Below are 14,068 nucleotides of genomic sequence, written 5' to 3'. Positions count from 1 at the left end.
AATTCTTTTCATGTATTGTTGGATACCATTGGCTAGTATCTTGTTGAGGATTTTGCATCCATGTTCATCAGGGAAATTGGTCTATAGTTCTCCTTTTTAGTGGGGTCTTTGTCTGGTTTTGGAATCAAGGTAATGCTGGCTTCATAGAAAGAGTTTAGAAGTTCTCCTTCTATTTCTATTTTTTGGGAACAGCTTCGAGAGAATAGGTGTTAACTCTTCCTTAAATGTTTGGTAGAATTCCCCTGGAAAGCTATCTGGCCCTGGACTCGTTTTTTGGGAGATTTTTGATTACTAATTATATTTCTTTACTGGTTATGGGTCTGTTCAAATTTTCTATTTCTTCCCGTTTCAGTTTTGGTAGTTTATATGTTTCTAGGAATTTGTCCATTTATTCCAGATTGCCCATTTTATTGGCATATAATTGCTCATAATATTCTCTTATTATTGTTTTTATTTCTGCTGTGTTGGTTGCGATCTCTCCTCTTTCATTCTTGATTTTATTTATTTGGGTCCTTTACTTTTTCTTTTTTATCAAACTGGCTAGTGGTTTATCAATTTTGTTAATTCTTTCAAACAAACAACAAGCTTCTGGTTTCATTGATCTTTTCTGGGTTTTTTTGTTGTTGTTTCAATAGCATTAATTTCTGCTCTAATGTTTATTATTTCCTGTCTTCTGCTGGTTTGGGGTTTTATTGCTGTTCTTTTCCCAGCTCCTTAAGGTTTAAGGTTAGGTTGTGTATCTGAGATCTTTCTTCCTTCTTTAGGAAGGCCTGGATTGCTATATACTTCCCTCTTATGACTGCCTTTGCTGCGTCCCAGAGGTTTTGGGCTGTGGTTGTTATCATTTTCATTGGCTTCCATGTACTTTTTAATTTCCTCTTTAACTTCTTGGTTAGCCCATTCATTCTTTAGTATGATGTTCTTTAGTCTCCAAGTATTTGTTACCTTTCCAAATTTTTTCTTGTGGTTGATTTCGAGTTTCATAGCATTGTGGTCTAAAAATATACATAGTGTGATCTCGATCTTTTTGTATTTGTTGAGGGCTGATTTGTGTCCCAGTATGTGGTCTATTCTGGAGAATGTTCCATGTGTACTGGAGAAGAATGTATATTCTGCTGCTTTAGGATGAAATGTTCTGAATATATCTGTTAAGTCTATCTGGTCCAGTGTGTCATTCAAAGCCATTGTTTCCTTGCTGATTTTCTGATTAGATGATCTGTCCATTACTGTAAGTAGGGTGTTGAAGTCCTCTACTATTATGGTATTATTATCAATGAGTTTCTTTATGTTTGTGATTAATTGATTTATATATTTGGGTGTTTCCACATTTGGCACATAAATGTTTACAATTGTTAGGTCTTCTTGGTGGATAGACCCCTTAATTATGATATAATGCCCTTCTTCATCTCTTGTTACAGTCCTTATTTTAAAGTCTAGATTGTCTGATATAAGTATGGCTACTCTGGCTTTCTTCTGTTGACAATTGGCATGATAGATGGTTCTCCATCCCCTTACTTTCAATCTGAAAGTGTCTTTAGGTCTAAAGTCGGTCTCTTGTAAACAGCATATCGATGGATCTTGTTTTCTTATCCATTGTGTTACCCTATGTCTTTTGATTGGAGCGTTTAGTCCATTGACATTTAGAGTGAGTACTGAAAGATATGAATTTATTGCCATTATGTTGCTTGTAGAGCTGGAGTTTCTGGTGGTGTTCTCTGGTCCTTTCTAGTCTTTGTTGCTTTTGGTATTTATTTATTTATTTAGTTAGTTAGTTATTTTTGTCTTTTCTCCCCTCAGAGAGTCCCCCTTAAAATTTCTTGCAGGGCTGGTTTAGTGGTCATGAACTCCTTTAATATTTATTTCTCTGGGAAACTTTTTAAAAAAAATTTTTATGTTTATTCATTTTTGAAAGACAGAGAGAGACACAGCACAAGCAGGGGTGGGGCGGAGACAGAGGGGGACACAGAATCTGAAGCAGGCTCCAGGCTCTGAGCTGTCAGCACAGAACCCGACGCGGGGCTCAAACTCACAAACTGCGAGATCATGACCTGAACCGAAGTCGGACGCTCAACCAACTGAGCCACCCAGGCGCCCCTGTCTGGGAAACTTTTAATCTCTCTTTCTGTTTTGAATGACAGCCTTGCTGGATAAAGAATTCTTGGCTGCATATTTTTCTGATTCAGGACATTGAATATATCCTGCCACTCCTTTCTGGCCTGCCAAGTTTCTGTGGATAGGTCTGCTGCAAATCTGATCCGTCTTCCCTTGTAGGTTAAGAACTTTTTTCCCTTGTTGTTTTCATGATTCCTTCCTTGCCTGAGTATTTTGTGAATTTGACTGTGATATGCCTTGTTGACGGTCGGTTTTTGTTGAATCTTATGGGAGTCCTCTGTGCTTCCTGGATTTTGATGTCTTTGTCTTTCCCCAGGTTAGGAAAGTTTTCCACTATGATTTGCTCACATAACCCTTCTACCCCTTTTTCTCTCTCTTCATCTTCTGGGACCCCTATGATTCTGATGTTGTTCCTTTTTAATGAGTCACTGATTTCTCTAATTCTTAAATCGTGCTCTTTTGCCTTAGTCTCCCTCTTTTTTTCTGCTTCATTATTCTCTATAAGTTTGTCCTCTTTATCACTGATTCTCTGTTCTGCCTCATCCACCCTTGCCGCTGTGGCATCCATTCAAGATTGCAGCTCAGTTATAGCATTTTTTATTTCATCCTGACTAGCTTTTATGTCTTTTGTCTCCACAGAAAGGGATTCTAATCTATTTTTGACTCCAGCTAGTATTCTTATTATCATGATTCTAAATTCTGGTTCAGAAATTTTGCTTGTATCTGTGTTGGTTAAGTCCCTGGCTGTTGTTTCTTCCTGCTCTTTCTTTTGGGGTGAATTCCTTCGTTTCATCATTTTGAAGGGAGAAAAGGAATGAATGAGGTAAAAAAAAGTTAAAATTAAAAACAACACACACACAAATCAAATAAATGATGCTATATCCTAGGTGTGTTTTGGTCTGGGTGTTGAAAGTGGGTTGATAGATTAGAAAAAAAAAAGGGGGGAAAGAAAAAAAAGGAAATCGTTTGAAAATTTGAAAAAATGAATACACTGAAATATAATAAAATGAAATGATGGAAGTAAAATAGAATTTGAAAAAATTTACACAAAAGTAAAAAATATAGAAGAAAAATTAAAGAAAAATATCTTTAATAAATATTGAAAGTAAAAATAAATTTTCTCTTTCTGTATTCAAAAAAAAGAAAAATTAAAAAGAGAAAAAAAAGAAAATCGAATAGATGGACCAGCGAACGGACTGAAATATGACTGAAATTACTTTGTTTTCCCCTAGAAGTCAAACTATGAAGCACTTTACAGTCCACAAACTAAGCAGGCAGAGAGACTTGTGTTGTTCCTGAAGAGCAAGGTTGTTGGCCCAGTTGGGCGGGGCTTAGTGTAACAGCTCCATTCTCTACTAGATGGCGCTGCTTAGCTTACTGGGGTGGATTGTTGTGGCGCTTGTAGGTGTGTATGCGCATGCACGGGAGCAGTGAAAATGGCATCACCCAGCTAACTGGTCTCTAGTATGGGAACTCTTCTCCTGGATCAGCAATCACACACCCGTCCTTTGTCTTCGTCTTCCATCCACTCCCTGCTTTTACACTGTCCGTGACCAAGCCCCAAGCAGCACCTCCCTCCTGAGTTTTATCTCAGATGCAGCTGTTTTTCCTGACCCCTCACTTCTGAGGGACTGCAGCTTTGACCCATTCTGCCCCTCTGCAGGAGAGTCTCACCAAGCAATGGCCGAGTGCCAGCTGCACCCAGGAACGTTCATGGGACCGTGCTGCTTCCAATGCCCAGAGACTGTGGCTGGGTGCCAGCCCGCCCCAGAAAAAGTTCATGCGATTGTGTAGCAGCAGCATTTCAGGGATTATGGAAAATCACAACACACATCTGGCACCAGGCTTTACCCTTAATGACCTGTTTCAGCAAATGTGGTTGTTCACCCGGGTCCACTGGGGCCTTTGCCTCTTGGGGGGCCACACAGCCTCTACCAGATGTCCTTCCAGCAGGGGAACTGTCTCTCCCCGTGTGGCCCCAAGACCCCTGGACTTCACTCTGCTCCTGAGGATTCGCCCTTCCCACCAGAGCACCACCAGGTATCAAGCTGCAGAGTTTCAGACTCTGTGCTCCCCCTGTTTATAGAGTCTTAATGGAATTTAAACCCTTTCCTTTCTCCTTTCTCCCTTTTTAGTTCAGTCCCTGTGGCTGTTTCCACTTTTCCACTTTCTCTCCAGCCCCTTTTGTGGGGGGGTGCTTTTCCCATATTCTCCCCCCATCTCTGTCCTCTCCACAAGCAAAAATAGCTCCATGCCCTCTGTGGCTTCTCTCTGTCCCCTAATTCACCTTTCTGCACTGTGTACCTGCTGAGTTCTGTGGTTCAGGTTGTGCACATTGTTGTGTTAATCCTCAAATCAGTTTTCTAGGTGTGCAGGATGGTTTAGTGTTGGTCTGACTGTATTTCATGGATGTGAGATGCGAAAAAACTTCCATGCTGTTTGAGGTTCTTAAATTAGTCATCCTAGACTCTGGGATTTCATCTGATCGTTTACATCATCCGTGGGGTGGTGGCCATCATGGTGCTTGTAGGCATCTTCGTCAAGCTCCCCACCAAGAGTTTTGATGGAAAGAGTTATAGAATTAGGGTCAAATAAAAGTTGATGATTGTCTTTTTCCAATTTAAGGTTCCTTCCTGAGGAATTAGAAGTGATCAATCTGGCATGGATTTGGCCCACTAATTAAAACATGCTGTGACCATAGGTGTGATATAAAAGTCTACAGCCTTCCTGGCAGGTGCGGAATCCATTGGGAAGGAGGAGAGGGCATTAGGAAAGCCTATTTAGCATGTGTTTTGCCTTTGTAATAGAAACTAGACCATGCAAAATTTCATACCATATTACTTACTGATGGTGATCCATGGAATGAGGAGTGAGGAACTCTGAGGGGAGACATTGGTTGAGGATCCCGGAGATAAGGTTACTCAGTTTAATGTGACTAATCAACTGAGTAAGGACACAGGGAGTGTTACATGATGACAGTGGAGGAGGAACCTGAGGCAACAAAGATCTGACATGTGGCCCAGGACAGGTACTCAGTTTGTTGCTTCTTTTTTTTTTTTTTTTTTTTTTTTTTAATTTTTTTTTTTAATTTTTTTTTTTTTTTAACGTTTATTTATTTTTGAGACAGAGAGAGACAGAGCATGAACGGGGGAGGGGCAGAGAGAGAGGGAGGCACAGAATCGGAAGCAGGCTCCAGGCTCTGAGCCATCAGCCCAGAGCCCGACGCGGGGCTCGAACTCGCGGACCGCGAGATCGTGACCTGAGCTGAAGCCGGACACTTAACCGACTGAGCCACCCAGGCGCCCCAGTTTGTTGCTTCTTTATGCATTCGCTTTTCCTTTTATGATCTCTGGCTCAGAATAAGAATAGATGTAGAACCTGGTTCCATAAAGCTCCAGAAATAGACTTCCCTGATGCTGTTAGAAATCTAACATCTTCTCAGGGAAATGCTGGGGCTTGTTTGCTTTGAAATCGACCTAGATATTAGAACTGCCAGTCGAACCAAGTGCTTCCCACTGTCCTCAGCATAGGACACATGAGTGAGAAGAAAGGTAGAGTCTTTTCCTGGGAGAGAAATCTGTCAGGATGGCATTTTGCCAGCAACCTGGGGAGTCAGACCCAGGTAGATCCTCCTTCCCATTTCCAGAAACTTTTCCTACCAAGTGGAGACTCTGTCAGAGGAATTCCCTACCGTTTTGTTGTTGGTTCTTAGATGTTTATTTATTTTGAGAGAGAGAGAGAGAGAGAGAGAGAGAGAGAGAGAGAATTCCAAGTAGGCTCCACACTGTCCCACACAGGGCTCAAGCCCACGAACCATGAGATTATGACCTGAGGCAAAATTAAGAGTCGGATGCTTAACCCACTGAGCCACCCAGGTGCCCCTATCCACTCTTTTGATATAGCTCATTCTTACGATGTTCGTGCAACTAAAATTGAGTGAGCATCTACGATGTACACCAGTTGTCACTGCGTCCAAGTGCACTTGCAGAGAGTCATGGAACCAATGGTGACCAGTCTTCCCTCTTCTCTACAAGACCAGGCCTCAGGTGAACATGTGTCCTTGGGGTGAAAAAGAAGGGAAAACTCCTGTGGAAAGGGGGAGCCATGTTATAGCAGTCAACATCTATGTGTGTGAAGGACTTTCTGGAAGGTCTACCAGGCCTCCATGCTCCATTTGATCCTGCCATAATACTTAAAACCATCTACATGTTGCTTATCACTATGTGCTAAAGAAAACAAGACCTAGGGGCACCTGGGTGGCTCAGTTGGTTAAGCATCCGACTTTGGCTCAGGTCCTGATCTCACAGTTCATGGGTTCAAGCCCTGCATCGGGCTCTGTGCTGACAGCTCGGAGTCTGGAACCTGCTTCAGATTCTGTGTCTCCCTCTCTCTCTGCCCCTCCCCCGCTCACACTCTGCCTCTCTCTGTCTCTCTCTCTCAAAAATAAAAACATTTAAAAAACAAAGACAATAAGAGGTAACTCATTAACACTTCAGCTGTAATTAGATCCTCTGTCTCCTTCCATTAAGAAAGAATAGGTCTCATACATTCCAAACTTCTTTTATCTTTTTAAAGGCTTCATCCTCCCCTATGACCAGCTTTGGTAAGAATATAAAATCATCAGGCCTGGAATATGTCATATAACATCGCACTTATCTTCCTCTTCAATTTAAAATGTATACTTAATAAACAAATGCCTTTTGAACAACTAATATGCACTGAATCCTAAGGTGGGTTCAAACATGGCCCAAATCCACCAACTGGTCAATGGATGAATGAAATGTGATCTCTCCACACAGTGGAAAGAAGCCAGGCACAAGAGACCACAAGTTTTATGAGTCCATCTATACAAAAATGTCCAAAAGAGGCAAATCCATAGAGGCGGAAAGTGGTTGCCTGGGCCTGGGGGTTAAGAGAAGATAGAAAGGGTTAATGGGCACAGGATTTGTTGTTGGAATGATGCACGTGTTCTGAGTGTAGTGATGGTTGCACAACCTTGACTCTACTGACAGCCTTATTTCTCTTCTTTTATTTTGGGTGGCAGTACTAGCATGGCCCCACCATGTCGGAAGCTGCTAGCAATTCTACCCTATACTCTTGAAGTCCTATCAGCTCTCTTTGGTTCTCTGCTTTTTTCTCGGAGCTGGCAAAGATTTGCCAAATCCCTGTTTGGCACTGATCTCTGATTATTGGCCTCTGTAAAGAACCCTGAACCACAGAGACTGGAATGCCCAGTTCTGGTCATAGTGAAGGAACTGGGTGACTCTGGGGAAAATCACTCCACCTTTCTGAGCATGATTCTTCACTTGTAGAGTGGCCTAAATGATCCCCAAGGTATTTTCAAATATTACTACTGTATTAGTTTCCTAGGGCCACCATAACAGAGTACCACAGACTAGGTGGCTTAAAACATTAAAAGTTTACTGTCTCATAGCTCTAGAGGCTAGAAGTCGGAAATTCAGCTTCCTCTGAAACCTCTATGGGAGGGTCCCACCCTGCCTCTCCTAGCTTCTGGTGTTTGCTGGCAATCCTTGGTGTGGTTTAGCTTGTAGATGCGTCACTCCAGTCTCGGCCTCCAGTGTCACATGGCTCTCTTCCTTCCATGTCACCTCCTCTTCTTTTTAAAAAATGTTTTTAATGTTTATATTTTTATTTTTTAATGTTTATGTATAATGTTTATTGAGAGAGAGACAGTGTGAGCAGGGCAGGGGCAGAGAGAGAGGGAGACACAGAATCCGAAGCAGGCTCCAGGCTCTGAGCTGTCAGCACAGAGCCAGGTGTGGGGCTCGAACCCACAAACTGTGAGATCATGACCTGAGCCAAAGTCGGATGCTCAACCAACTGAGCCACCCAGGCGCTCCTCCCTCCTCTTCTTATATGGGCATCAGTCATATTGGATTAAGGGTTCCACCCTACTCCAATGTGGCTTTATCCTAACTAATAACATCTACAATAGCCCTATTTACAAAAGAGGTCACATTCAGAGGTACTGAGGGTTAGGGCTTAGACATAAAATTTGTGGCAGGTCAGGGGACACAACTCAACCCATAACAGCCATGGCTTTTCTTCTTTAACAATGACTTCGAATTCCATGAGAATTGAAAAAGTCCTTGTGAATGGGAAAGTCTTTTATGATGGTTGAAGAAAGAATAGGCAATTTCCCTCCCAGCTGTTAATAAAGCTATTATGGTGATATGGCCAGGTTTCCACTGTCATTATCCTTGAACTTAAAGCCATAATAGTATCCATTATTTCCAATGAGTACAAAAGAAGGTCACACAATTGTGTTCTCTTCCTCTCTGCCCTTGAGTGCTTTTAGGGAATGGGGGACTTGATGAAGCCCCGTGTCTTACTCAACAATCACGTAGTCTTGGAGGATACAGGGCAACAGATAACTGTTTTGAACCTGAAGTGGACATCTCAGGACTTCCTGTGCCAATGACCCCGAATGGAAAATGGTCTTCATAAATGTCCCCCCAGGGGTGCCTGAGTGGCTTGGTCGGTTAAGCGTCTGATTCTTGGTTATGACTCAGGTCATGATCTCACAGTTTTGTGGTTTTGAGCCCTGTGTCGGGCTCTGAGCTGGCAGCTCAGGACCTGCTTGGGATTCTCTTTCCCCCCCACTTCTGCCCCTCCCCCACTCACACACTCTCTCTCAAAATAAATAAACAAACTTAAAAAAAATAATTATAAAAAATAAACGTCCCTCCAGTGCACAAAGAGAAGAGACTAGATTTCAAATACGTAAGATATTAACAGAAAAACAAAAACCAAAATGCCAATTATGATAGCAGAATATTGTCTTCGGGAAACTGTTGGAGGTTTTTTTGCTTCTTTCCTGTGGGAAATACATTTCTGGGGGTCGAGAGAAAAGACCCCTCTGTCATATTGTCCCAGTGTTCTTCTCCTCTGACATTATACCTGTACTGTTCTGGGGATAAGTCCCTAGTTATGATAACACCAGAGGATCACGGACGATCAAGAGCAATGTCTGGGCTTTTGCAGGAAAAGCCCCAAATGCAGTTGCCAAAAGCCAAAAATCTGAGGCTCGTTGACTCTACCATGTCCATCCCACTGGCAACCATTTATATGTTCATTTTTTTTAAGTTTTACTTATTTATTTTGAGTGAGAGTGTGTGTGTGTGTGTGTGAGCAGGGGAGAGGCAGGGAGAGAGGGAATCCTAAGCAGGCTCCGCGCTGTCAGCACAGAGCCTGATGCAGGGCTCCAACTCAACAAACCGTGAGATCGTAACCTGAGCCGAAATCAAGAGCTGGATGCTGAACCGACTGGACCACCCTGGCACCCGTCACATGTAACCATTTATCAAGTACTCTTGATTTGACGTCCTAAATTTCTCTCCCATCCATCTTCCATTTCCATCATCGGCACCCCTTATCCCAGTCAGCATTTCCCATTGGCTTCTGGATCTCCGTTCTGGTCCCTCCAATTCAGTTCCAACCGCCAGAGTGATTCTTGTAAAAGGTGTGACTTCTGAATTAAGTTTGAAATCTTAACTCCTGAACAAGATGCAGAAGAGCCTCTGTGACCTCCCGTTTGCCTGCCCCTCCAGCCTCTGCTCGAAGTACCCTCATCACTAGCCTTTGGTTCATACTGAGAACACACCAAATTCTCTTGCCTCAGCACCTATACACACACTAGTGCCCTGAGTCACCACTTCCTCCAGACTTCACTTAGCTAATTCCTGCTCCTCCTACAGGAAGTGGTTAAATGTCTCTTACAGAGGCTTTCCCCTAATTTCCAAATTTCACTTAGGTGCCCCCTTATATATCATCTTAGCATTTATCACAAGTTTTGTTGGGTAGATAATAGTGAAATGGATGGAGTGGTATTAACACATGGGTGTTCCTTTGGACTGTAGGCTTCAGAGATGAGGGAAGGTGCCTTTTGCCCATGACTCTGTCCTTAATATTCATTACTATGCCTGATACACAATAAGCATTCTCAAGAAATAGTTTTCAAGTGATTGAATGAATGAATGAATGTTTAGAGACACTTGTCGAGCTGCACACCAGGACAGATGTGGTGTGAGTAGGAGGTCACACTGTCAAATGTCACACTGCAGCATCTATGGAGGGGGGAAGGACTTCTTCCCTCTCCATTTCCCACCTTCCCACTCCCAGGAGCAAGCATGCCGGTTGTGTCTTGGGTACCATACAGCGCCAACAATCTCGGAGGCCATGATGCTGACTCCATGAGGCTCTGAGCCTGGGCAAGAATTATTTGCATTCTTATCTGAATGTTGGGCTGTGCTTCAAAGCAGGTAAAGCATAGACAAAGAAGGAACCAAGGGAAGATATCATGAAACAGAAGTAAGTTGACTACAAACTGTATATAGAGACCATGTGACAGTCCATAAACAAATACAGCAAGTCTGAAATCAGGCCCCCAGAAGGTGGTTCCTGACTGTATCAGCAGGTTTGCAGGTGCTGTGGCAGCATTCTGAGCAAAATCTCCCCAAGTTAGCCCCATAACCACGTTAGTAAGTACTCCACCAAAAATGTTCCTGAGGTCAAATAAGTTTGGGAGCTGCTTGGTCATTATACTATTTCTTTGTTGGTTGGTTGGTTTTGTTGTAGAGAGAGAGAAAGAGAAGGGACTGGGACAGAGTGAGAGAGAGAGGGGAGAGGGGGAGGGAGAGACAGAGAGAGAGAGAGAGAGAGAGAGAGAGAGAGAGAGAGAGAATCTTAAGCAAGCTCCACCCTCAGTGTGGAGCCTGACACAGGGTTTGATCATACTACCCTGGGATCTTGACCTGAGCCAAAATCAAGAGCTGGACACTCAACCAACTGAGCCACCCAGGGACCCCATTATAGTATTTCTAATAGGCATTGTGATCTCCGAGAGGGAGCGATATTACACTGTGTCCCAACTTATTAGACCATGGATTCCTTTTTTTTTTTTTTTTTTTTTGCAAGGCAACTGTTGAATTTACTGTTCTCTCTTCCTCTTTGGAACTGCTGATGTGAAGGCCTGATAGAGAGTCAGCCACGCTAGTGAGCCCGTGGAAGTGTTTCCAGATATATGTTGACAGTTACTATTCTGATATGAATTGTGTGTGGTTTTTTAAGTTTATTTACTTATTATTTAGAGAGAGCAGGGGAAGGGCAGAGAGAGGGAGAGACAGAATCCCAAGCAGGCTCCACCCTATCAAGGAGGATCCTGACTCAGGGCTCAAACTCACAACTGTGAGATCGTGATCTGAGCCAAGATCAAGTCGGATGCTTAACAGACTGAGCCACTCGGGTGTCCTGGATTTTTGTGTTTTAAAAGCAGAAAAAAAAAAATAAATTAGGCCACATGCCTTGAGGCCTTTATTGCCCCCTGATTGGCTCCTTGAACTGGGCGCACTAGGTCTCCAGAAGGAACATTATTGCTTCTAAAGAGAGAAGTGACAATAAAGCAGATTATAATTCAGAAGCAGTAAATAATGAAACTGTAAAAATGAGAACACACCAAATTCTCTAGTATAGGATGAAGTGGTTAATATTCATTTCTAAAACATTATTAGCCATATAAAGGATAATTTTAGTACTCGAACTGAAAAGAGACATGATACTAATCTTTGCTGTGGCTGAACGTGCTCTCTAGTGACTTAAGGAATATTGTAGTTTTGAAGATGTTAAATCCAGTGGGAATGACTAAAGCGGTTAGTCTCTAATCTTGGAAGAATTTCCACCATTAAATCAGCAAACCAGATCCAACCAAGACTGGATACTCTAGCGATACTGCTTGCATTGGAAACACTATGATATGCGTACATGTATGTAAAATATACACATACAGATACATGCAGAGAAGTATCTATATATAGATAAAGATGGTCATTAATGACTGGTCAGTAGATAATAAGATACTAAGGGGGCATCTGGGTGGCTCAGTCAGTTAAACATCCAACTCTTTTTTTTTAATATGAAATTTATTGTCAAATTGGTTTCCATATAACACCCAGTGCTCATCCCAACAGGTGCCCTCCTCAATGCCCATCACCCACTTTCCCCTCTCCCCCACCCCCTATCAACCCTCAGTTTATTCTCAGTTTTTAAGAGCCTCCTTCCCTCTCTGTAACTTTTTTTTCCCCCTTCCCCTCCCCCATGGTCTTCTGTTAAGTTTCTCAGGGTCCACATAAGAATGAAACCATATGGTATCTTTCTTTCTCTGTATGACTTATTTCACTTAGCATAACATTCTCCAGTTCCATCCATGTTACTACAAAGGGCCATATTTCATTCTTTCTCAATGCCAAGTAGTATTCTATTGTATATATAAACCACAACTTCTTTATCCATTCATCAGTTGATGGACATTTAGGCTCTTTCCATAATTTGGCTATTGTTGAGAGTGCTGCTATAAACATTGGGGTACAAGTGCCCCTATGCCTCAGCACTCCTGTATCCCTGGGGTAAATTCCTAGCAGTGCTATTGCTGGGTCATAGGGTAGATCTATTTTTAATTTTTTTTGAGGAACCTCCACACTGTTTTCCAGAGCGGCTGCACCAGTTTGTATTCCCACCGACAGTGCAAGAGGGTTCCCGTTTCTCCACATCCTCGCCAGCATCTATAGTCTCCTGATTTGTTCATTTTAGCCACTCTGACCGGCATGAGGTGATATCTGAGTGTGGTTTTGATTTTTATTTCCCTGGTGAGGAGTGACGTTGAGCATTTTTTCATGTGCCTGTTGGCCATCTGGATGTCTTCTTTAGAGAAGTGTCTATTCATGTCTTCTGCCCATTTCTTCACTGGATTATTTGCTTTTTCGTGTGGAGTTTGGTGAGGTTTTTTTTAGTTATTTTTTTTTACATTTATTTATTTTTGAGAGACAGAGAGAGACAGTGTGAGCAGGGGAGGGGCAGAGAGAGAGAGAGGGAGACACAGAATCCAAAGCAGGCTCCAGGCTCTGAGCTGTCAGCACAGAGCCCAATGCGGGGCTCGAACCCACGAATTGTGAGATCATGACCTGAGCCAAAGTCAGACGCTTAACCAACTGAGCCACCCAGGTGCCCCTGGTGAGTTCTTTATAGATTTTGGATATAACCCTTTGTTCGATATGTCATCTGCAAATATCTTTTCCCATTCCGTCAGTTGCCTTTTAGTTTTGTTGCAAGTTGGGATAGAAGGAACATACTTAAACATCATAAAAGCCATTTATGAAAAGCCCACAGCTAATATCATCCTCAATGGGGAAAAACTGAGAGCTTTCCCCCTGAGATCAGGAACACGGCAGGGATGTCCACTCTCACTGCCGTTGTTTAACATAGTATTGGAAGTCCTAGCACCAGCAATCAGACAACAAAAGGAAATCAAAGGCATCAAAATTGGCAAAGAAGAAGTCAAGCTTTCACTTTTTGCAGATGACATGATAATATACATGGAAAACCCAACAGACTCCACCAAAAGTCTGCTAGAACTGATACATGAATTCAGCAAAGTCTCAGGATACAAAATTAATGTGCAGAAATCAGTTGCATTCTTATACACTAACAATGAAGCAACAGAAAGGCAAATAAAGAAACTGATCCCATTCACAACTGCACCAAGAATCATAAAATACCTAGGAATAAACCTAACCAAAGATGTCAAAGATCCGTATGCTGATCACTATAGAAAGCTTATGAAGGATATTGAAGAAGATACAAAGCAATGGGAAAACATTCCGTGCCCATGGATTGGAAGAATTAATATTGTTAAGCATCCAACTCTTGATCTCAGCTCATGGTTTGTGAGTTCAAGCCCTAAGTCAGGCCCATCGCTGACAGTGAGGAGCCTGCTTGGGATTCTCTCTCTGCCCCTCCCCTGCTTGTGCTTGAGCTCTCTCTCTCTCACATACACAAAATAAATAAACTTAAAAAGAACATACTAATTGAATGAAATTTAAAATAAAGAAATTAGGAACACGAGATGCCACAACATCTCATTTTTATTTAATGAAGAATTTGT

The sequence above is a fragment of the Panthera pardus genome, unplaced genomic scaffold (assembly GCF_024362965.1).
Source record: "Panthera pardus isolate Hobbes unplaced genomic scaffold, ASM2436296v1 HiC_scaffold_27, whole genome shotgun sequence".
In the NCBI taxonomy this organism is placed as follows: Eukaryota; Metazoa; Chordata; class Mammalia; order Carnivora; family Felidae; genus Panthera; species Panthera pardus.
This window is presented reverse-complemented; position numbering follows the sequence as displayed.